A 25210-nucleotide genomic window follows, 5' to 3' on the forward strand; every position below is an offset into this window, starting at 1 on the left:
GGGTAACAGCTGAGGAACTACAACAGGACATTGCAGAGGGGGGAACACAGGTTTTGTCCCAGACAATAAGACGCGCACTACGAGATGAAGGCCTCCATGCCAGAACTCCCAGGCGCACCCCACTTCTGACTATCAGGCACAAAAAAATTGAATCCAGTATGCCAAAAATCATCTGGACAAACGCCAGAGGTTTTGGGAAACTGTTCTATGGAGTGATGAGACAAAACTGGAACTCTTTGGGCCTATGAATCAACGTTATGTCTGGAGGAGAAAAAATGAAGCTTACAAAGAGAAGAACACCTTGCCTACTGTTAAGCATGGTGGGGGGTCAATCATGCTCTGGGGCTGTTTCTCGGGAATCTCCAGCGCGTTCAAGGCATTATGAATTCTATTTCCTACCAGGATATATTAGCTACAAATGTCATGAAGTCAGTGACGAAGCTGAGGCTTGGGAGACGTTGGACCTTCCAACAGGACAACGATCCCAAGCATACCTCCAAATCAACATCAGAGTGGTTGCAGAAGAAGGGCTGGAAGATTCTGGAGTGGCCCTCACAGTCGCCAGACCTAAATCCTATAGAAAAGCTCTGGTGGGACTTGAAGAAGGCAGTTGCAGCACGCAAGCCCAAGAATATGAATGAACTGGAGGCCTTTGCCCAAGAGGAATGGGCTAAAATACCTGTAGATGGTTGCAAGAAGCTTGTGTCCGGTTATGTATCACGTTTGAAGGATGGAATTAGGGGGTTGAATCATTTTGTCAATGAGATATTAAGAAAAATGTCCTTTTTTGGTATTTTGTAAAATACTGTGTTACAATTTAAGTTGCATTTGTCTATTTGACACATCTTTATTTGATATGACTATAAACAAAATACAGAATAAATGTCCAACTTGCTAAAACACCAAAATTCTGTGGGGGTTGAATAATTTTGATTACAACTGTACACTCGAATTTAGATGCACAATATATAATGTCATGACTTGGACTATGGTGTGGTTTGTTTTCCCGTGGTGCAAATCGACTGGACCGGACATGGCGTGAAGGTAATGACATCTTTTATTATTAACTCAAAAAAAGGAACAAACGAAAGGCGCTCTCAGAAGAGGTTCAAAACTTGGCTCTGAAAACAAAAACTCGCACAATGGCAGAACTATGGACAACAAGACCGAAAACACTTACTGTGACGTGAAAAGCATGAATCTATGGCCAGAAGTGAGCAATCAGGTATCAAGGATGATGTCGCCAGGCTGACTGGCTGGCAACCACAGGCTTAAATAATGCTGTGGTGATTAACAGGTGCATGAGTCCAAATGAACCAGGTGCGTGACACGACAGGTGAAAATCAATTGGTAGTCATGTTGACAAAACAAACAAGAGTGTCCAATGAGTCCAAAACCAAACAGAACGTGACCACAAAACCCGATCTCTGTCTCACCACTCCGCCCTCAGCTAGCTAGCTGCTAAGCTAACGAGGCTAGCGGAGAAAGGCAGCGCCGGTCTGAAGGAAGCTACTCCCCCGCCACCGTGACCACCACTTCCCAAAGACAGCTGGCACTCCACTCGGCGACGGAAAGTTTCTGTGAGTATGGCTTCCTGCGCTTCGTGCACTCTACTCATGGATAGGTTGACTTTGCTAGAGAGCCGTGTCCGCCAGTTAGAGCAGTGTAATTTCGTAACTTTAGATGTTGCGGACACATCTGCTAGCGTTAGCTGTAGCGAGCTAACTAGCCCAGCTTGTAGCAGCTCTAAGCGGCCTACAAGCTACGGTGTACCGGTTGAGACGCATAATAGATTTAGCCCTTTAGCTAGTCCTACACCCCAGTCTACCGGGCACCACACTTTAGTCATAGGGGACTCCATCACCCGAAACATAAAGCTTAGCAAACCAGCCACAATTAAGTGTATTCCCGGGGGCAGAGCACCTGACATTGAAGCTAATCTTAGGGAGCTAACTCGCAACAGGTCTAGTAAACACGTACGACAGGCTAACCGCACCACTAGTTATGCGAATATAGTAATACATGTTGGCTCCAATGACGTTAGGATGAGACAATCAGAGATTACAAAGAGAAACATAGCCAGGGCTTGTAATCTCGCCAGAAAGATGTCCAGGCATCGAGTAATTGTCTCTGGCCCCCTGCCTGGGAGAGGCAATGATGAGAGATATAGCAGATTAGTCTCTCTTAACAAGTGGCTGGATAGCTTCTGTAGACAACAGGGATTTACGTTTATTGATAATTGTCCCTCTTTCTGGGGCAAACCTGGCTTGCTGAGGAGAGACGGCCTTCACCCTAACCAGGAAGGCGCTATCCTCTTGTCTCGGAACATAGATTTCGCATTGAGCCACATTTGACTAACTGCACTAGAGCAAGCCCGGTCATAGGTAATTACAGAGCCTGCTAGCCTGGGTATGGAGTCAGTTAAGTTAGAACTAGCCAGCGCCAGGCTGGATGATCCCTGTACACATAGCAATTTTCGTAGAATAATACACAACTCACAAAATGTTTTTTCTGCTATGACTATGACTACGTCAGAGTTAGACATGCGTTCTACTGAGGTGGCAAATTATGATGCGTTCAGTTTATCGCAGCGCCAAGTAGACAATCTGAAAATTCCCGTCATATCAATTCCTAGATATGGTCGTAATTATTTTAAGTACACTGCGCATAATAAACGCAACATTATTAATATTGCTACTACGGATAATTTTATCAACAACTCCTTAAAACAGCCCACTACCTATAATATGGGCTTTCTAAACATCAGATCTTTGTCTCCCAAAACGTTATTAGTTAATGAGGTCATTAGAGACAACAACCTTAACGTCATCGGTCTTAGCAAAACCTGGCTTAAACCAGACGACTTTTTTGCGATAAATGAGGCATCCCCTCCTAACTATACGAATGCGCATATTGGCCGTCCCCTTAAAAGGGGAGGGGGGGTCGCACTAATATACAACGAAAACTTTAACTTTAGTCCTAACTTAAATAATAAATATAAATCGTTTGAGGTGCTTTCTATGAAGTCTGCCACACCGCTGCCTCTATGCCTGGCTTTATTAGTGAATTTTCAGAGTTTGTTGCTGATCTAGTGATGCACGCCGATAATATAATTATAATGAGGGACTTTAATATCCATATGAATACCCCATTGGACCCACCGTGCGTGGCGCTCCAGACTATAATTGATAGCTGTGGTCTTACACAAATAATAAATGAACCGACGCATCGCAGCGGTAATACGATAGACCTAGTGCTTGTCAGAGGTATCACCGTTTCCAAAGTTATGATACTCCCGTATACTAAAGTAATGTCCGATCAATACCTTATAAAATTCGAATTTCAGACTCATGTTCTGCAAGCTAATAATAATAATAACTGCTATAGCAGCCGCAACATTAATGCTGCCACAACGACGACTCTTGCTGACCTACTGCCCTCGGTAATGGCACCGTTCCCAAAGTATGTGGGCTCTATTGATAACCTCACTAACAACTTTAACAACACCCTGCGCGAAACCATTGATAACATAGCACCGCTGAAGTTAAAAAAGGCTCCAAAAAGGCATACGCCATGGTTTACTGAAGAAACTAGAGCTCAGAAATCATTATGTAGAAAGCTGGAACGCAAATGGCGCACGACTAAACTTGAGGTGCACCATCAAGCATGGAGTGATAGTTTAATAACTTATAAACGCATGCTTACCTTAGCTAAAACAAATTATTACTCAAATCTCATCCGCATTAATAAAAACGATCCAAAATTTTTGTTTAGTACAGTAGCATCGCTAACCCAACAAGGGACTCCTTCCAGTAGCTCCACCCATTCGGCAGATGACTTTATGAAGTTCTTTAATAAGAAAATTGAACTTATTAGAAAGGAGATTAAAGACAATGCGTCCCAGCTACAACTGGGTTATAGTAACACAGATACGACTGTATATACGGCGGATACTGCAAATATGTCTAGCATTAAAAGATTACAGTTGGTACAAAATGCGGCTGCTAGACTTTTGACAAGAACAAGAAAGTTTGATCATATTACGCCTGTACTGGCTCACCTGCAGTGGCTTCCTGTGCACTTAAAATGTGACTTTAAGGTTTTACTACTTACGTATAAAATACTACACGGTCTAGCTCCAGCCTATCTTGCCGATTGTATTGTACCATATGTCCAGGCAGGAAATCTGCGTTCAAAAGACTCCGGCTTATTAGCGATTCCTAGTGCCCAAAAAAAGTCTGCGGGCTATAGAGCGTTTTCCGTTCGGGCTCCAGTACTCTGGAATGCCCTCCCGGTAACATTTCGAGATGCTACCTCAGTAGAAGCATTTAAGTCTCACCTTAAAACTCATCTGTATACTCTAGCCTTTAAATAGACCTCCTTTTTAGACCAGTTGATCTGCCGCTTCTTTTCTTTCTCCTATGTCCCCCCCTCCCTTTTGGAGGGGGTCCGGTCCGATGACCATGGATGAAGTACTGGCTGTCTAGAGTCGAGACCCAGGATGGACCGCTCGTCGGGACCCAGGATGGACCGCTCGCCTGTATCGGTTGGGGACATCTCTACGCTGCTGATCCGCCTCCGCTTGAGATAGTTTCCTGTGGACGGGACTCTCGCTGCTGTCTTGGATCCGCTTGAACTGAACTCTCGCGGCTGTGTTGGAGCCACTATGGATTGAACTTTCACAGTATCATGTTAGACCCGCTCGACATCCATTGCTTTCGGTCCCCTAGACGGGGGGGTTGCCCACATCTGAGGTCCTCTCCAAGGTTTCTTATAGTCAGCATTATCACTGGCGTCCCACTGGATGTGAATTCTCCCTGCCCACTGGGTGTGAGTTTTCCTTGCCCTTTTGTGGGTTCTTCCGAGGATGTTGTAGTCGTAATGATTTGTGCAGTCCTTTGAGACATTTGTGATTTGGGGCTATATAAATAAACATTGATTGATTGATTGAAGCCCTGCGATGAGGTGGCGACTTGTCCAGGGTGTACCCCGCCTTCCGCCCGATTGTAGCTGAGATAGGCGCCAGCGCCCCCCGCGACCCCGGAAGGTAGAAAATGGATGGATGGATGGATGATTGATTGAAAACATGACATAATGTAAATAACTTCAACCTAAAACAAATAAAAAATAAAAACATCTTCTTTTTTTTTCTCAAAATGAGGAAGTCTGTATTAATGGCTATAAATAGCACGTTTTGTCATGCACAGCTTTTCATAGCTGGTTGAAAGCATGATAACGCTTGAGACTGAAAGAATACACACTTCAGACGCAAAAACCGACAAATCCATTTTCCTCATTTTGAGTAAATCTATATTTTTTTCTGAAGCTTTCATGAAATACTCATCCTGCTGACGTGGGTTGCAATGGAATCGTCAGTGGCAGCCCTGGGCAAATTAAGGCCCGGGGGCCACATGCGGCCATTAAGCTTTTCAATCTGGCCCGTCGGACATTCCCAAATAATTGTTTTTGATCTTCAGGATGGAAAGTGTAGCTGCCATTATGATGTGCAGTGATGTTTTCTACCGACTGTAAGTTTTGAACTATACAAACTATTTCAATGCTTGGAATCCACGCTTACGGATGATATACCAGTTAATATGGTAATCTAATTAGTTACTATGGTCATCTGATTAGTTACTATGGTCATCCTAATCACAGCAACTCAGACGAAGCACCAAGCAGTGTGGGCGGGGAGCGTTTCCACAGACGCGGAAGGAGATTTTCCCAACAAAGTTCTAAAGATTAGTGATTTATCAGATGTATCAGATTGTAGGTGAGTTTATTTTGTACCCTTCGAGTTCATACTTCACTGTTTGTTCCATTTTTGTTGCGTTTCAATTGATTGGAGAATGTGTTGATCGAAAGGGGGTGTGACGTTCATATTTTGTCAATATTCAGCGTTTTATCTTTCATACAAAAATGTCAAATTCCATTATGTTTTTTTAAGGCGGTCTGTCGTAATGTTTTTAGCACTCAATCAGACATTATTGTGAGGTTTTGTATTAGTGTTCATAAAAATAGATATACCGGCCCCCACATAGATTTTTTCTCCAAACGTGGCCCCCGAGTCAAAATAATTACCCAGGCCTGGGTTCGAGTGTCCGCCCTGAGATTGGTAGGTTGTGAGTTCAAACCCCAGCCGAGTCATACCAAGGACTATAAAAATGGGGACCCATTACCTCCCTTCTTGGCATTCAGCATCAAGGTTTGGAATTGGGGGTTAAATCACCAAAAATGATTCCTAGGTGCGGCCACCGCTGTGGCCCACTACTCCCCTCACCTCCCAGGGGGTGATCAAGGGTGATGGGTCAAATGCAGAGCCGATTTTTACAGCTAAAGTGTATATATAATTTGTACACACATATACTTTTTTTTTCTCAATGTGGCCCCCTGAGTCTAAATAATTGCCCAACTGTTGTTGAAATTCTTTATTTTACAAACTTACAGTCCAAAGACCAGTCCTTAAAGGTCTTTACAGACTGAGCTGGTGCTGCCCCTCACATAGTACGGGGTATTCTAAGTATCTATCCAGCATCCAAGCTACAAGTGGACATTACCTTTGTTGCAATTTGTCTTTAGCTGCAACAAATTCAGGCAATTCAGCCTCATCCTACAACCCTCCTCCATCCATTCACAAAGTCACTGGCATCAATCCGCAAGCCTCAATTCCGTTTGGAACCAGCCTCTTTTTACCCTCTCAACCTACGGATTGTTGTTTTCCTTCCCCTATTTTTGTATTTTTTTGTAATTGATGCCAAAGTATCTGTGGGAAGATAAGTGAGGGTGGTGTGTAGGTTGGGGGTGGTGGTGGCGTACAAGGGGCGGCGAGGGGACACACTTAATCCCTGGGTCAAGATGTGTTTATTGAAGATTAATAACCGAGCAGCAATCTCATCATGCTCTCGATGATTTTATAATTTGGTTTCTGGGGAATGGGGAGAGGAGGGGACGAAGGGATGGTTGGGGAGGGGCAACGTTCAGGGACAAAGACGCAAGGCAGAACTGTTGTTTACAGTCCCTAAACAAGGCTAGGTATCAGCACCAATGGGGATTGTCAACATTCTATTGTGTACTTTGGTGCTTTTCAACATAATTCAACAGGATTGTGGATTAAAGCGAAGTTTATCCTAATTTGGGTTATTTTTAGCCAGATGAGTATAGATTCAACGGACCCTTGATTGAGTAAACATCCGCAATTTAACAGGATCCAATACAAGAGCTAAAGATTCTGCCCTTACATAGACAAGCAGAATGGAAATCAGTAAGGCACAGACCTCTGCGATGGCTTAACTGATCGGTTTGTGACTAGTCGATTTTGTATTAGCCTGGAGCAGGATTCTCCGAAACATGAAAGTTTGGGAAACAAATCCCAAATTCCTTTCTCGAAATGATAAGACGACAGTTAAAGAGTTGGCCTGTGAAAAAAATGTTCGTACCTTGGCGGAAAGTCTGTGATAAGGCTGAATTTGTCATGATCCGTGGCCCGGATCATGTTTTGTTATGTTCTGTTAGTTTTGGACTCCCTCAGTTCCGGTTTGTGCACCTCTGGGTTTGTTTTAGTTTCCATAGGGATTAATTGGGTTCACCTGCCTCTGGTTAGTGGTCGGCATGCTCAGCTGCTGTCAACCACTAATCAGAGAGCTATTTATTCACCTTACTCGCCACGCTCAATCTGGCTTCATTCTGTCGCATACGGGGGGGGGGTCGCGGCTTGCTGCAAGGTTCGTTCAGCTGATTGATAGAATTGATTGCTCCCGTTAGCTGCATTGCTAGCCACCGAGAAAGACGATTTTCATACGTTGGAAAGCAACAAAAAAAATGTAAATGTTGTCTTCTTGTCTCTCCAAATTATTGTGAACGATAAGCAAAATACCCCCCCAAAAGTGCAGTTCCCCTTTAAGCAACTGAGGGTAAATGAAGTGCACCATTCATGTGATGCTCATTCAGTGTCAACTTGTTTGCCGTCTAATTTGTACTGTACAAAAAAAAAATAAGTGTGAAGCGACCGGAATGAGAATCAGCACCGCCAAGTCCATGGTTCTCGCCCGGAAAAGGGTGGAGTGCCATCTCCGGGTTGGGGAGGAGACCCTGCCCCAAGTGGAGGAGTTCAAATACCCAGGAGTCTTGTTCACTAGTGGGGGAAGAGTGGATTGTGAGACCGACAGGCGGATCGGTGCGGCGTCTTCAGTAATGCGGACGTTGTATCGATCCGTTGTGGTGAAGAAGGAGCTGAGCCGGAAGGCAAAGCTCTCAATTTACCGGTCGATCTACGTTCCCATCCTCACCTATGGTCATGAGCTTTGGGTCATGACTGAAAGGATAAGATCACGGGCACAAGCGGCAGAAATGAGTTTCCTCCGCCGGGTGGCGGGGCTCTCCCTTAGAGATAGGGTGAGAAGCTCTGCTATCCGGGAGGAGCTCAAAGTAAAGCCGCTGCTCCTTCACATCGAGAGGAGCCAGATGAGGTGGCTCGGGCATCTGTTCAGGATGCCACCCGAACGCCTCCCTAGGGAGGTGTTTAGGTCACGTCCAACCGGTAGGAGGCCACGGGGAAGACCCAGGACACGTTGGGAAAACTATGTCTCCCGGCTGGCCTGGGAACGCCTCGGGATCCCCCGGGAAGAGCTAGACGAAGTGGCTGGGGAGAGAGAAGTCTGGGCTTCCCTGCTTAGGCTGCTGCCCCCGCGACCCAACCTCGGATAAGCGGAAGATGATGCGTGGATGGATGGAAAAAAAAAATACCCGACAGATTTTCTGTCCCATATAAGCATATTTTACATGTTTTTTGCCTAAAATTAAGGGTCAAATTAAGTTTTGTGTATTAAAAGTATTACAGTATAATATTTGTCTTATTTTCTACTCAGTAGCCTAGTGGGTTGAGTGTCCGCCCTGAGAGCGGTAGGTTAGGAGTTTAAACCCCGGCCGAGTCATACCAAAGACTATAAAAATGGGACCCATTACCTCCCTGCTTGGCACTCAGCATCAAGGGTTGGAATTGGGGGTTAAATCACCAAAAAGGATTCCCGAGCGCGGCCACCTCTGTTGCTCACTGCTCCCTTCACCTTCTAGAGGGTGAACAAGGGAATGGGTCAAATGCAGACGACAAATTTCACCATACCTAGTGTGTGTGTGTGACAATCATTGGTACTTTAACTTTAACTTTACTGTATTATGTTGTGGCGATGTTGTGAAGATTTTCGCCAAGCAGGCGCCTAATTTTTGCGCTACCCTATCTTCAACGCAACAATCTCGAGTTACCTTTTGGCTGAACAACTTTTTGATGGACTAGTCATCAACTCTTGCCCCATCAATAACACATCTCCACATTGGTGAGCTTTTAACATGAGCGATGTCGAACGACAACAGTATAGAATATGAATTGATGAATTGATTTATGTGGACCCCGACTTAAACCAGTTGAAAAAATTATTTGGGTGTTACCATTTAGTGATCAATTGTACAGAATATGTACTGTACTGTGCAATCTACGAATAAAAGTTTCAATCAATCAATCAATCAATTAATATCAGATACTCAAATATCAACAAGGGAATTCAGCATCACGATTTTCAAACAAGAGACGAGGCAAGGCTTGGACAGGAAGCTAGAGAGGCACGAACAAACGAGACAATCTGGCACAAAACGAAGGGAGGCGTGGGCTTATAAGACACATGAGGGTAATTGGGAACAGGTGGAAACAATCCGGGATCAGGGATGATGTCAGACTGATGGCACAAAAGGAAGGGCAAGTGACCTGAAACGAGAGAAGAGTTACTTTTCAAACTAAAACATGCAATTGACAAGACAGAAAAAAACAAGACACGCGCGGTGTGACAGTCTCAAAGTGATTGTTTTTGAATATTTGGTGTTGTATCAGTTTTTATTACTCAGGATACTCCTTAGTAATCAGGATCTTGCCGAGTTTTGTCAGAAGAAAAGGAAAAAAAGTATTTAAATGAAGTCGGGATTGTTGATAAATCTCTTGTATTGGATTTCATTGTGTAACAAATTAAAATCAATATTAATTTCTCCCTAGGGTTGTACGGTATACAGGTATTAGTATAGTACCGCGATAATAATGAATCGTATTTGGTACTATACCGCCTCTAAAAAGTACCGGTCTCACTTCCCTTCCCGCCGTTGTCATCACGTCATGACGTTGCTGGTTTACGAGCAGGGGAGCATGTTCGGCAGCGCACAATCAAGGAGTACTTACAAGCAGACACAGTGTGTAGACAGAAAAGGGAGAACGGACGCATTTCGTCCTAAAAACTAACGAAAAGGTCAAGTTATAACACTGAAACGCCCTCAAAAAGAGGTGCTTTAAGACATGGCTAGCTAGCTAGCGGCTAAAGTCCATCTGCAGCCTGCAGTGTTGTAGCTAATTCTAAATGAAGTGAAGTGAATTATATTTATATAGCGCTTTTCTCTAGTGACTCAAAGCGCTTTACATAGTGAAACCCAATATCTAAGTCACATTTAAACCAGTGTGGGTGGCACTGGGAGCAGGTGGGCAAAGTGTCTTGCCCAAGGACACAACGGCATTGACTAGGATGACAGAAGCGGGAATCGAACCTGCAACCCTCAAGTTGCAAGCACGGCCGCTCTACCAACCGAGCTATGCCGCCCCACTAATTCTCGCCTCCATAGTGACAAATAAAGTACGTTTCTTACAAGTATCATCCCTGCAGGACGAGGAATAGCTAAACATGCTTCACTACACACCGTACCCCACCAGCGTCAAAATGTAATCAAACGCCATTGGTGGATCTACACCTAAAATCCACTGTAATGATACCAAGTACAGGAGCGTATCTCGTCGATACTACTATGATTATATTGATATTTTTTAGCATCACGAAATCTTCTTTCATTTTTATTTTTATTTTTTATGTATACTATGTTTATCAACTCAGGAAAAATGTCCCTGGACACATGAGGACTTTTAATATGTATGATCCTGTAACTGTCACCTCTTGTGATCATGTTTTGTTTAGTTATGTTCTCTTTGTTTAAGACACCATTGGTTCCTGTTTTTTCCACCCACTTGTTTTGTCACCATGGCGACCCATTAGTTTCACCTGTCTCGTGTTGGACTCACGCACCTGTTTCAATCACGTCATTATTATTTAAGCCTGGTTTTTCAGTTGGTCGTTGGGGGCGTCACCGTGTCATGATCTCTTTACACTCTGCGTCATGCCAGGTTTACTCTTTCTTGATGTTCATAGTTCATGCGGCTTTGCTCTCGTCACCGCAAGTTAGCTGTTTTGTTTTGTTTATTTATGCCAAAGTTAGTGTCTTCTGTTTTTGTCATGTCTTGTGATCATGTTTTGTTTAGTTATGTTCTGTTTCGTTTAAGACTAAATTTTTTCCTTTTTTTGCACTTCCTTGTTGGCTTTGTTTCCATGCCAACCCATTAGTTTTCACCTTGTCCCCATGTCACGCACCTGTTTTCACTAATCACCACAGTATTATTTAAGCCACAGTTGCCAGGTAGTCAGCCTGGCGACTTTACCTCTGTTACTCCTGCCGGTCCATAATAAGCTTCTTGCCATGCCACGTAAGTTTTAGTTTTTTCATGTCACAGATATGTTCAGAGTTTTTGCCTTAGTGCAAGTTTTGTTTTCACAGCCAAGTTTTTCTACCTCCTTGTGAGCGCCTTTTGTTTGTTCCTGTTTTGAGTTAAGATTAAATCATGTCCTTACCTCCACGCCTTGCCCGCTCCAACTTGCCTTTGCCTTCCAGGAAAACAAACCCCATAGTCCACTCGTTGACAGTTATATGTCCTTCGTTTACGTCAAAGTGCTTTTTTGTTCCCTGCGTTAAGTTTTGTACCTCCGCGGCGAGCATCCTTTGTTTGTACCCTCTTTGAGTAGAAATTAAAAATGTTCCTACCTTCAAGCCATGACTGGTCTAGTGCAATTGCATCCCGAGAAAACAATCCTCGCAGCAAGCGTGAAAGTAACTACTAATTGGATTGAAGCTCACCTGCTTCCCGAGCACTAATCAGAGGCAGTATTTAAGCTCGTTTTTGCCAGTCAGTCGCCCTGGCGTCAATGTGACTTGTTTCATGCCATGCCAAGTAAGTTTTGTTTGATTTATGTTTATGGTCTGTTTATGTGTTAGCTTTGTTCCTTAGCCCAAGTTGTGCCTCCACTGTGAGCGATTTTTGTTTGTATGTTTTTTTTAGTTTAAATTAAATCATGTTTTTACCTAAATGCCATGTCCCGAGTAGTCCGTCTGCCTACCTGGGGGAAAGACCCTGCAGCAAGCTGCGACCCCCCCATCGTGACATAAAATACTTCTTACTATTAATGCGACTTCTTGAGCAGGTGCTGTAGAAAACGGATGGATGGATTTAAATGCATGAGAATGTTTTATATTTTGCACGTTATTTTTAGCACTGTGATTACCAGCGAAATTATTCATAATTATGGTGTTAAGCAATGTCAGCTAAGATTTATCTGAGGGCCAGATGGAGTCATCAAAAGAGCCACATCTGGCTCTTGAGCCATAGGTTCCCTACCCCTGCTCTAACCTTTATATCGACTCCCATTTTAGACCAGTTGATAATTTCTTTTCTTTTCTGCTCTGCCACCCTCTCCCTTGTGGAAGGGGTGGGCACAGGTCCGGTGGCCATGGATGAAGTGCTGGCTGTCCAGAGTCGGGACCCAGGATGGACCGCTCGCCTGTGTATCGGTTGGGGACATCTCTGCGTTGGTGATCCGTCTCCACTTGGGTTGGTCTCCTGCTGGCCCCACTATGGACGGGACTCTCGCTACTATAGTGGATCCACTATGGACTGGACTCTCATAATATCATGTTAGACCCGCTCGACATCCATTGCTTTCGGTCTCCTGCTAGCGGTCCTCTCCAAGATTTCTCATAGTCACTGTCACCGACGTCCCACTGGGCTGAGTTTTTCCTTGCCCGTATGTGGGCTCTGTACTGCGGATGTCGTTGTGGCTTGTGCAGCCCTTTGAGACAGTTGTGATTTAGGGCTTATTAAATAAACATTGATTGATTGATACCTAAATGTGTGGTATCATCCAAAACTAATGTAAAGTATCAAACAACAGAGGAATAAGTGATTATTACATTTTAACAGAAGTCTAGACAGAAAAGAGAAAGTAGGAAGTAAGCAGATATAAACAGTAAATGAACAAGTAGATTAATAATAAATTTTCTACCACTTGTTCTTAATCATGTTGACGAAATTGTTGTGATCCGATGGTCGGATCATCACCATATTGTTGCTTTAAACGTTTCCATTTTTGTATCACTCTCCGTCGTTTCACTCCTTAGTTCTTGTTTAGTCTGTCACCATGGTTACATATTATCAATCCAATCCAATCCACTTTATTTATATAGCACATTTAAACAACAATAATGTTTCCAAAGTGCTGCACAGCCATGTTAAAAACAATATTAAAAAAACAATATTATGCTCCACCAATGACTGAATTAAAACAAAAAATAAATAAATATAAAACCAATATAAAAAATAAAAAAAAACAATAAAAAAAAATATATAAAAACAAATATGATTAAAAACTATTTCATTCATTCTCGGAATCTAATTTGCTCACATGCAACAGTTGAAGACTTGCTTTCCTTATTACTACTCGCTAGCTCTCGCGCTGCGTTTAGCTGTTTCCTAGCTCTCATGCTAATTGTGTTGTTTTTTCTTTTTGTGCCTTTGTGCCAAGTGTTTGTGTTTCCGTTCGTTTTCCTAGCTTTCCATGCTAGCGCTTTTGTTTGCCTTTCTGTTATCACCAGTGTTTTTGTTCTTAGCCTGTTTTGAGTTAAATAAATACTTATTTCTTACCTCAAGCTGTACTGTGAAGCTTGTGCGGCATAGCGATTTCGCATTTGTTCCTCCGGGGATGCGTCGGGCAAGAACACAGCTTGAGGTAAGAAATAAAGATTTATTTAACTCAAAACAGGCTAACAACAGGAAAGCAAGTCTTCAACTGTTTCATGTGAGCAAATTAGAGTCCGAGAATGAATGAACAGAAAGGGCTGGCTTATATAAGGATGGTGATTAGAAAAACAGGTGTGCGGGAACCGAGAGTAGCAGGTGGAACTAATATGTAACCATGGTGACAGACTAAACAGGAACTAAGGAGTCAAACGACGGAGAGTGATACAAAAATGGAAACAAAGCAACAATATTGTGATGATCCGACCATCGGATCACAACGGAAATAATAGAATGGAAAATGACACAATATGTAACTGCATATGTCAGCAGCTAAATTAGGAGCCTTTGTTTGCTTACTTACTAATAAAAGACAAGTTGTCTTGTATGTTCACTAAGGGTGTGGGAAAAAATTGATTCGAATCGTTTTATTGTGCGATTCAGAATCGATTGTCATTTTTAAAAAATCGATTTTTTTTTATTTATTTTTTTTTTCAAAAAAAATATTTCAATTTTTCCAATTCTTTATTTTTTTAATCAATCCAACAAACCACTACAGAGCAATACCATAACAATGCAATCCAATTCCAAAACCAAACCTGACCCAGCAACACTCAGAACTGCAATAAACAGAGCAATTGAGAGGAGACACAAACACGACACAGAACAAACCAAAAGTAGTGAAACAAAAATGAATATTATCAACAACAGTATCAATATTATTTATAATTTCAGCATAGCAGTGATTAAAAATCCCTCATTGACATTATCATTAGACATTTATAAATATAAAAAAAAAGTGTCACAGTGGCTTACACTTGCATCGCATCTCATAAGCTTCACAACACACTGTGTTCAATATTTTCACAAAGATAAAATAAGTCATATTTTTGGTTTGTTTAATAGTTAAATTTACGTTATTGCAATAAGTTGACAAAACATTGTTCTTTACAATTATAAAAGCTTTTTTTTTTTTTTAAATCTATTACTCTGCTAGCATGTCAGCAGACTGGGGTAGATCCTGCTGAAATCCTATGTATTGAATCGTTTTGAATGGGAAAAATATCGTTTTTGAATCGAGAATCGAATCGAATCGAAATAATCGATATATTATCGAATCGTGACGCCAAGAATCGATATTGAATCGAATCCTGAGACACCCAAAGATCCACAGCCCTAATGTTCACTATTTTATTTAAGGACAAACTTGCATTTAATAAACATATGTTTAATGTACCATAAGATATTTTGTTAAAATAAAGCCAATAATTCAATTTTGTGTGGTCCCCTTTTTTAGAAAAAGTATCGAAAAGTACTGAAAAGTATCGAAATAATTTTTGTACCGGTAGCAGTACTAAAACCACAACACTAGTACGCACATACATCAGTATAATTTCGATGATTTCTACCGCATCTGTGAATATTGCATATGTAGAGTGGCGTCGTCCATCTCATTCACTAAATGAAGCAGTTTGATGTTCAGACCCCAACAACACACTTTTTGTCCCCAGGGAAGGGTAGTGGGGGAAAATGACCAAAAAAAAAAAAAAAAGATGAATTTGCACAAAGTGTAAAGGTTCAGAGTTCAAGGTGCAGTCTGCCAACAAAATGTGTTTTTCTCCCTAATAAGAATGAGTGGATTGAAGAGATTGTCTGTCCCTGACCTTGGTGATCAGGTGAACCCCGCGCCACTATATCACGGCGGCGCTGGGGAAGGGAAGATGGCGCTGTCTGCACGGAGTAACGGGTGTCACCGGCGGACCAGAGAGGGGAGGGAGGAGAGCACGAGAAGCGACGGGAGGTGAGGGGGGGGGGGGGGGGGTTAACGTTGCCGTGCACACTTTGCATCTTGTTTAGAATGAGGAGTTGTGCTGAAAGATGCCTGAAGGACATATGCAAATGTACCCTCTTACTATACGGATTATTTATGAAAGCGTGCGTTTGTTTTGCATAAGTGCTTTTATAAGTTTATAAGTCAGTATACGTGGTTTTATTTGAAGACTAGGCTCATAGTTTGATGTAAACACACCATTTTGTTACATTTGATCAACAAACAATATTATGCCAGGTCCAGATTAAAAGCCTACTGAAATGAGATTTTCCTTATTTAAACGGGAATAGCAGGTCCATTCTATGTGTCATACTTGATCATTTCGCGATATTGCCATATTTTTGCTGAAAGGATTTAGTAGAGGACATCGACGATAAAAGTCGCAACTTTTGGTCGCTAATAGAAAAGCCCTGCCTTTACCGGAAGTATGTGCGCGTGACGTCACGAGTTGCAGGGCTCCACACATATTCACATTGTTTATAATGGGAGCCACCAGCAGTAAGAGCAATTCGGACCGAGAAAGCGACAATTTCCCCATTAATTTGAGCGAGGATGAAAGATTTGTGAATTAAGATATGTATAGTGAAGGACCAGGAAAAAAAAAAAAAAAACGACGGCTCCGGGCGGCGGCAGTGTGAGCGTTTCAGATGTAATTAGACACATTTACTAGGATAATTCTGGAAGATCCCTTATCTGCTTATTGTTTTAATAGGGTTTTAGTGAGATTTTAAAGATTGTAAAGACATACCTCGAGGTCGGATGGCTGCGGTGAACACGCAGTGTCTCAGAGAGAAGCCGTGGAATCAAGCTCACAGCTGCCGCTGCTGCAGGACGACGAATAATCCACTGATATATATCACAATTTCTCCATCCAAAAACATGCTGGTTGACGTAGAGAAAACATGTTCGCTTGACCGCTCTGCTTCACAACAAACAAAGAAACATCGGCTGTGTCTCGGTGCTAAAGACAGCTGCAAACCACCGCTTTCCACCAACAGCATTGTTCTTTATAGTCTCCATTATTAAATGGACAAATTGAAAAAGATTCAGCAACACAGATGTCCAAAATACTGTGTAATTATGCGGTTAAAGCGGACGACTGGTGCAGCGCTAATATTTCCTGACAGTCCGTGACATCACGCGTACACGTCATCATCCCGCGACGTTTTCAACAAGAGACTCACGGGAAATTTAAAATTGCAATTTAGTAAACTAAAAAGGCCGTATTGGCATGTGTTACAATGTTAATATTTCGTAATCGATATATAAACTATCAGACTAGTAGTAGTGGGTTTCAGTAGGCCTTTAAAGTCCTCTAATGGAATATGGTAGTGACCAGGCAGGACGCTGGCTCTCAAAAGAATCTCTTGTAGGGTAAAGTATACCCGTACTAATAAAGGTACTCTACTTATGAAAAAAAAAAAAAAATACTATACTGCTTTTGGAAAATACCGATGGATGGATACTTTTTTTTTTAATGGACATGACGTTTTGACATTGCTGTCAATACAAGCCGAGGGATGCATTTTGGCTTCACAACTAACGTTAAAATTTGAGCTACAAACACTGAAGCAACAGTCTGCTTCTGTGGTCAGGTAAAACAAAAATCTAGTTGTTTGGCCACAATACTCTGAAATATGTTTGGAGGAGAAAAGGTGAGGCATTTAATCCGAGGAACTCCATTCCTACCGTCAAGCATGGTGGTTGTGGTAGTATCATGTTCTGAGCCTGTTTTGCTGCCAATGGAACTTGTGCTTTACAGAGAGTAAATGTGAAAAGGAAAATGGAGGATGATCTCCAAATTCCTCAGGACAACCTAAAATCCTCAGCCCGGAGGTTGGGTCTTGGGCGCAGTTGGGTGTTCCAACAGGAGAATGACCCCAAACCCATGTCAAAAGTGGTAAAGGAATGGCTAAATCAGGCTAGAATTAAGGTCGTAGTGTCTGCCTTAGTGCAAGTTTTGTTTTCACAGCCAAGTTTTTGTACCTCCTCGTGAGCGCCTTTTGTTTGTTCCTGTTTTGAGTTAAGATTGTGCGAGCCTTTTGTTCCTTTTATTTTATATTAATCAATAAATATGTCCCTACCTTCACGCCTTGCCCGCGCCAACTTTCCTTTGCATTCCGGAAAAACAAACCCCAAAGTCCACGTGTTGACATATATAGTGATACACTTTTCAGCCATATTGCCCAGCCCTAGGATTAACCAGTAACTCTAGTTTAGACATCTAAATCCCCCTCACCCCCAGCAAAAAAAAATGAGCCATCAGGATGACACTCAAATCTATAAGGATTAGCCATCAAAAGACCATATTCAAAGTCCTTGTGTAATATCTTGCAAAGTGCTCCCCTCTTGACTCCATCACTTGGTTCAATGACTCAAAAATCACAAACAAGAATGATAAGGAGGGGAAGGGGTTTCAGGGCAGAACGCGAGTGGGGGGTGGGAAAGGGATTTACGGTGACAAAATGCCGAGGTCGCGCGGGGTGTGCGGCGGAGGTATTGATCAGCCAGGCATGCAGCTCGCGCTCATGCCGAACCCTGACCCTTAAACAGCGAATGAATCTCAATGCAATAGACTGGAGTGTCTGCTACATAAAAAACACTCACACACATTCAAATATATGTGCTCATGTACACACACACACTCACGCACACACACACTCACACCCGCCCAGGCCTCCCGCGATCAATAAGGGCAGCGTATGATTTCGACATTATAGATTGGCGTGGCCTTAATAAAAGAAAGAGTGTTGACATATTTGTACGTAGAGCAGACCTGGGCAAATTAATGCCCGGGGGCCACATGCGGCCCGTTAAGGGTTTCAATATGGCCCGCCGGACATTCCCAAATAATTATTTTAGATCCTTAAAGGCCTACTGAAACCCGCTACTACCGACCACGCAGTCCGATAGTTTATATACATACTTGCCAACCCTCCCGGATTTTCGGGGAGACTCCCGGAATTCAGCGCCTCTCCCGAAAACCTCCCGGAAGGAATTTTCTCCCGAAATTCAACAAGAGCTGGGCCTGATTTCTTTTCTTTTTTCTTTTTTAATTAATCAGTACAACAAAGCAATACCCAATAATACCGTAATAATACAATTCCAACTCCAAAACAGAACCCGGTCCAGCAACATTCAGAATACCCATCAACAGAGCAATAATAAATAATAATAATAGATTCTATTTGTTACGCACTTTTCATTTAAATAAATGTTCTCGCCCGGAAAAGGGTGGAATGCCATCTCCGGGTTGGGGAGGAGACCCTGCCCCAAGTGGAGGAGTTCAAGTACCCAGGAGTCTTGTTCACTAGTGGGGGAAGAGTGGATCGTGAGATCGACAGGCGGATCGGTGCGGCGTCTTCAGTAATGCGGACGTTGTACCGATCCGTTGTGGTGAAGCAGGAGCTGAGCCGGAAGGCAAGGCTCTCAATTTACCGGTCGATCTACGTTCCCATCCTCACCTATGGTCATGAGCTTTGGGTCATGACCGAAAGGATAAGATCACGGGTACAAGCAGCCGAAATGAGTTTCCTCCGCCACATTCTCACCCTATCTCCCTTAGAGATAGGGTGAGAAGCTCTGCCATCCGGGAGGAACTCAAAGTAAAGCCGCTGCTCCTTCGCATCGAGAGGAGCCAGATGGGGTTGTTCGGGAATCTGGTCAGGATGCCACCCGAACGCCTCCCGAGGGAGGTGTTTAGGGCACGTCCAACCGGTAGGAGGCCACGGGGAAGACCCAGGACACGTTGGGAAGACTATGTCTCCCGGCTGGCCTGGGAACGCCTCGGGATCCCCCGGGAAGAGCTAGACGAAGTGGCTGGGGAGAGGGAAGTCTGGGTTTCCCTGCTTAGGCTGCTGCCCCCGCGACCCGACCTCGGATAAGCGGAAGAAGATGGTTGGATGGATGGATGGATACATATTCTACAGTACAAACCAATATATATGACAATAAAAACTGAGCCATTAAAACATATAAAATACTAAGACCAAAACACTATATTAGTGAAGCATAAGAAATACAAAACATGCAAAATAGAGGGTTTTCTAACAGTGTGACTACTTATTTTAGTTATTAAAAAAACAAAATTGGTCAAAAGATTTCAGAAAGTACCTTTTACATTCAACAATCCAGCGATAATAATGATAACCGTGATGATTTTGGTCACGATAACCGCGATATGAAATGTTCGTATTGTTACATTCCTAGTTATTACATGTGGAGGGAGGTGTGGTCAGCGCTGCCTGCAGGAGTGGAGGTCACCGCCTCTGTCCATGGTGCTGAGGAAAGAACACCATCAGACGGGGGGGTGGGTATGGCAGTGCCGACGGCGAGACACAGTTGAACAGGTGATTAGGTCTCCCAGGTGATACGAGTTATCTAATCACCTGTTCTCTTTAACAGTGCCGGCCGGGAACAGAAGAGAAGGAGGATTCGGAGTGACGGAAAAGTCCCGACCTGCTGAAAAACATATGTTGAAATTGATTAACATTAAAAACTCTGTTAAAAACTGCACACCGGGCTCCTGTTATGTGTGTAACAGTGGAACTGCTAGGAAGCGACTTCCACATTACAATAGTTTTTTTTTTTTTATAAAACAGGTGTGTGTAAAGTACAGTCCACATTTAGATGTACATTACAGGCCAAAAGTGTGGACACACCCTCTCCTCATTCAATGTGTTTTATTTTCATGACTATTTACATAGTAGATTGTCACTGAAGGCATCAAAACTATGAAGACGTGGAGTTATGTAGGTGAAATTACTGAAAACAAGTTTAATATTCTAGTTTCTTCAAAATAGCCACCCTTTGCTCTGATTACTGCTTTGCGCACGCTTGGCATTCTCTCGATGACTGTCACACCCCGCCTCGGGTGAAGGTAATGTTACCTTTGCAAACCAGACTTTCAAACCAAGGATGGCAAGGCACGCAGTTGGTAGCAGTCTATAAATATTTATTGAAATCCCATGTCAAGAGGTGAACAAGAGGAAGTCACAAAGCACCCACAATCTCAGTAGATGTTTGATGCATGAGACCGAAACTCTTGCCCAGGACAGAGAAGCTCCTCTGGCAGTGACGGACAGCAGACTGGCAGAAAAATTGCATTTTCCCACTTAAATAGCCCATAGCCCCGCCCACAAACTGGGACTAATTTGACAGGGGAAATGAAGAAAACAGTTCTTGTGTAAATTACACCATAAATGTCTAAAAAGTATTCACATAGTACTTTTATATTTGTAAAGCAGTCATTTTTGTGCAGTGTATTCAGGCTTAGACAACACAACTTTCAAATGTCCAGTGTCCCTCCGCAACACCCAGCTCCTGACAATCATGGCTCGGCCCAAATTAGGCCAAATTAGTCAAGGCAGGTGTGCTCCCCTACAAACGGTCATTCAATCAGCATTGAATGACCGTGACCTTCGATCCCTCAGACGGCACTGTATCAAAAACCGACATCAATCTCTAAAGGATATCACCACATGGGCTCAGGAACACTTCAGAGAACCACTGTCACTAAATACAGTTTGTCGTTACATCTGTAAGTGCAAGTTAAAGCTCTACTATGCAAAGCGAAAGCCATTTATCAACAACATCCAGAAACGCCGCCGGCTTCTCTGGGCACGAGATCATCTAAGATGGACTGATGCAAAGTGGAAAAGTGTTCTGTGGTCTGACATTTCAAATTGTTTTTGGAAGTATTCGACATTGTGTCATCCGGACAAGGGGAAGCGAACCATCCAGATTGTTATCGACGCAAAGTTCAAAAACCAGCATCTGTGATGGTATGGGGGTGCATTAGTGCCCAGGGCCTGGGTAACTTACACATCTGTGAAGGCACCATTAAAGGGGAACATTATCACAATTTCAAAAGGGTTAAAAACAATAAAAATCAGTTCCCAGTGGCTTGTTTTATTTTTCGAAGTTTTTTTCAAAATTTTACAACTCCCGGAATATCCCTAAAAAAAGTTTTAAAGTTCTTGATTTTCCCTATTTGCGATGTGACTGTCCATTTCCCTTTGACGTCATACAGGGCTGCCAATACAAACAACATGGCGGTTACCACAGCAAGATATAGCGACATTAGCTCGGATTCAGACTCGAATTTCAGCGGTTTAAGCGATTCAACAGATTACGCATGTATTGAAACAGATGGTCGGAGTATGGAGGCAGATAGCGAAAACGAAATTGAAGAAGAAATTGAAGATATTGAGCGAATAGCTATTGACGCTATTCGGCCATAGCATGGGTGTACCTAATGAAGTGGCCCATAGCATGGCTGCTTTATTAGCATCACCGGTAAAATGTGCGGACCAAACGATCAGGACTTTCGCATCTTGTGACACTGGAGCAACTTAAATCCGTCGATTGGTAAGTGTTTGTTTCGCATTAAATATTGGTATCTAGTTTCAAATGTACATACAGCTAGCGTAAATAGCATGTTAGCATCGATTAGCGTAGCATGTTAGCATCGATTAGCTGGCAGTCATGTCGTGACCAAATATGTCTGATTAGCACATAAGTCAACAACATCAACAAAACTCACCTTTGTGATTTCGTTGACTTAACGCCACGTGTGTTCATTCAAAGTTTTGATGCCTTCAGTGACAATCTACAATGTAAATAGTCATGAAAACACAGATAACGCAACGTGTCCAAACCTTTAGCTTGTAATGTATGTTTAAATGTTTTGCAGGCAGCTGTGGCCTGCCTAAGAAAGTTAGCGCACTGCCAATCTTGCATATCCTAAATGAGGTCATGCTTTGATTGATTGATTGAGACTTTTATTAGTAGATTGTACAGTACAGTACATATTCCGTACAATCGACCACTAAATGGTAACACCCCAATAAGTTTTTCAACTTGTTTAAGTCGGGGTCCACGTTAATCAATTCATGGTAACATGCTAAGGTTGATAGGATGCGTACTCAATATAAACATGAGGTTATTAAGTTTGAATCCTAGATGAAGTCTTATGAATTAATTGAGTTGCGATGATTTGCGCTTTTCTTGGCGAATAAACACAATACTTAAATAAAAAATAAAAAATATTACAATTATTTCGTACATGCTATTATACAGGCATTAAAGGGGAACATTATCACCAGATCTATGTAAGCGTCGATATATATTAACCGATTTCCGAACTCTAAAAGGGTGAATTTGGCGATCGAAACAACTTTCAATTGTTCGCTGTCGGAGCAATGACCTTTCACCTGTGACGTCACAACAGGAAGCAATCCGCCATATTCTCAAACACATTACACACACCAAGTCAAATCAGCTGTTATTTTCCGTTTTTTCGACTGTTTTCCGTACTTTGGAGACATCATGCCTCGTCGGTGTGTTGTCGGAGGGTGTAACAACACGAACAGGGACGGTTTCAAGTTGACTTACGTGGAATGTGCTAATCAGACATATCAATGGTCACGGCATGCTAATCGATGCTAACATGCTATTTAGGCTAGCTGTATGTACATATTGCATCATTATGCCTCATTTGTAGCTATATTTGCATCCAGCCTTTCCCTTCACCCACAATTAATGCCAAACAAACACATACCAATCGACGGATTTAAGTTGCACCAGTCCCTCGCACACTTTTCCGACGATAGCGACGCTACGACGGAGATGGCACAGAGATGTGTGGATATCCTGCGACACTCAAAGCAGATGCATTTCCAACGATAAAGTCAACAAAATCACAAAGGTAAGTTTTGTTGATGTTATTGACTTATGTCCTAATCAGACATATTTGGTCACGGCATGATTGCCAGCTAATCGATACTAACATGCTATTTAGGCTAGCTGTATGTACATATTGCATCATTATGCCTCAGTTGTAGCTATATTTTTATCCAGCCTTTCCCTCCACCCACATTTGATGCCAAACAAACACATACCAATCGATGGGTTTAAGTTGCACCAGTGCAAATTGCCAAAGTCTCTCGCACACTTTTCCGACGATAGCGACGCTACGACAGAGATGGCACAGAGATGTGTGGATATCCTGCGACACTCAAAGCAGATGCATTTCCAACGATAAAGTCAACGAAATCACAAAGGTGAGTTTTGTTGATGTTATTGACTTATGTGCTAATCAGACATATTTGGTCACGGCATGATTGCCAGCTAATCGATACTAACATGCTATTTAGGATAGCTGTATGTACATATTGCATCATTATGCCTCATTTGTCGCTATATTTGCATCCAGCCTTTCCCTCCACCCACATTTAATGCCGGACAAACACATACCAATCGTTGGTTGGAAGGCGATCACTGAATTCGTCCTTGCTTCCTAGCGTTCCGCTGTCTGTCATGATATGGCTCAATAGCTTCAGTTACATCTTCAATTTCATTTTCGCTATCTGCCTCCATACTCCAACCATCCTTTTCAATACATGGGTAATCTGTTGAATCGCTTGCGCCGCTGAAATCTGAGTCTGAATCCGAGCTAATGCTGCTATACCATTTTGTTCTATCCGACATGTTTGTTTGTATTGGCTTCACGCAGTGACGTCACAGGCCAATAGACGGGTGGATATAGCGATGGTTAAAATCAGGCGTTTTTCGGGATAATGCGTGACGGGTAAAATTTTGAAAAAAACTTCGGGAAAAAAAAAAAGCCATGGGAACTGATTTTTATTGGGTTTAACCCTTCTGAAATTGTGATAATGTTCCCCTTTAATAAACATGTGAAATGCATAGCAGTGGGCTGGATTAAAGCATGAACAAGTCAGGTCAATCTCCTTTAATTCCACTAATTGCACCGAAGGAGTGAACAGCGGTGGAGCGATGAGGAGGGGTGATAAACACGTGCAAGAATAACCTTAATGCAAACATTAATGATATTTATGTGAGGGTCAAAAGTCAGGCATCTGGACGCTGAGCGCCAGCGATTTTATTACGGCGCTGACGTTTTAGCCACCTTTCTAAAAAGGTACAGCAACATTGGGATCAGACGTCTCTTAATAATCATTTAATGGAAGAAGAATTTAACTAATTGACTCGATAATTAGTTTGCATGGAAAGCAGTAAAGACAATACTTAGATTAAGACATGTGTAACATATACAAGGGCATCTTCTGATGGCCCAAATAAGGTCATCCAGGAAGTAGGCAAAAATGTGTGCACAGAATAATGTAAGGCGTGCGTTGTTCAGATCTTGTTTTGTATTGTTTTTGTGTGACGAATCAGTTTGTTGCGTAGGGTCCATGATTTTCGCGTTAAAGGATTAGCAGACAGAATCAAGGATTTTGCCCAAAATTACGGAATCTATTTTTAAATGCCAAAAGTTGTGGGAGTTGAGGTAATGTGACTGGAATGCTGTCATCCTCAAAATATGGAACGTTTGTGTGAGGAAAACTGAAAGCATTTATCGGTACATCATGTTAAATTTAGAGATGTGCCGATCGATCGGCATCCAATCAGCATCAGCAAATTTTCATGAAAAAATA

The sequence above is a fragment of the Nerophis ophidion genome, linkage group LG17 (genome assembly GCF_033978795.1).
Source record: "Nerophis ophidion isolate RoL-2023_Sa linkage group LG17, RoL_Noph_v1.0, whole genome shotgun sequence".
In the NCBI taxonomy this organism is placed as follows: Eukaryota; Metazoa; Chordata; class Actinopteri; order Syngnathiformes; family Syngnathidae; genus Nerophis; species Nerophis ophidion.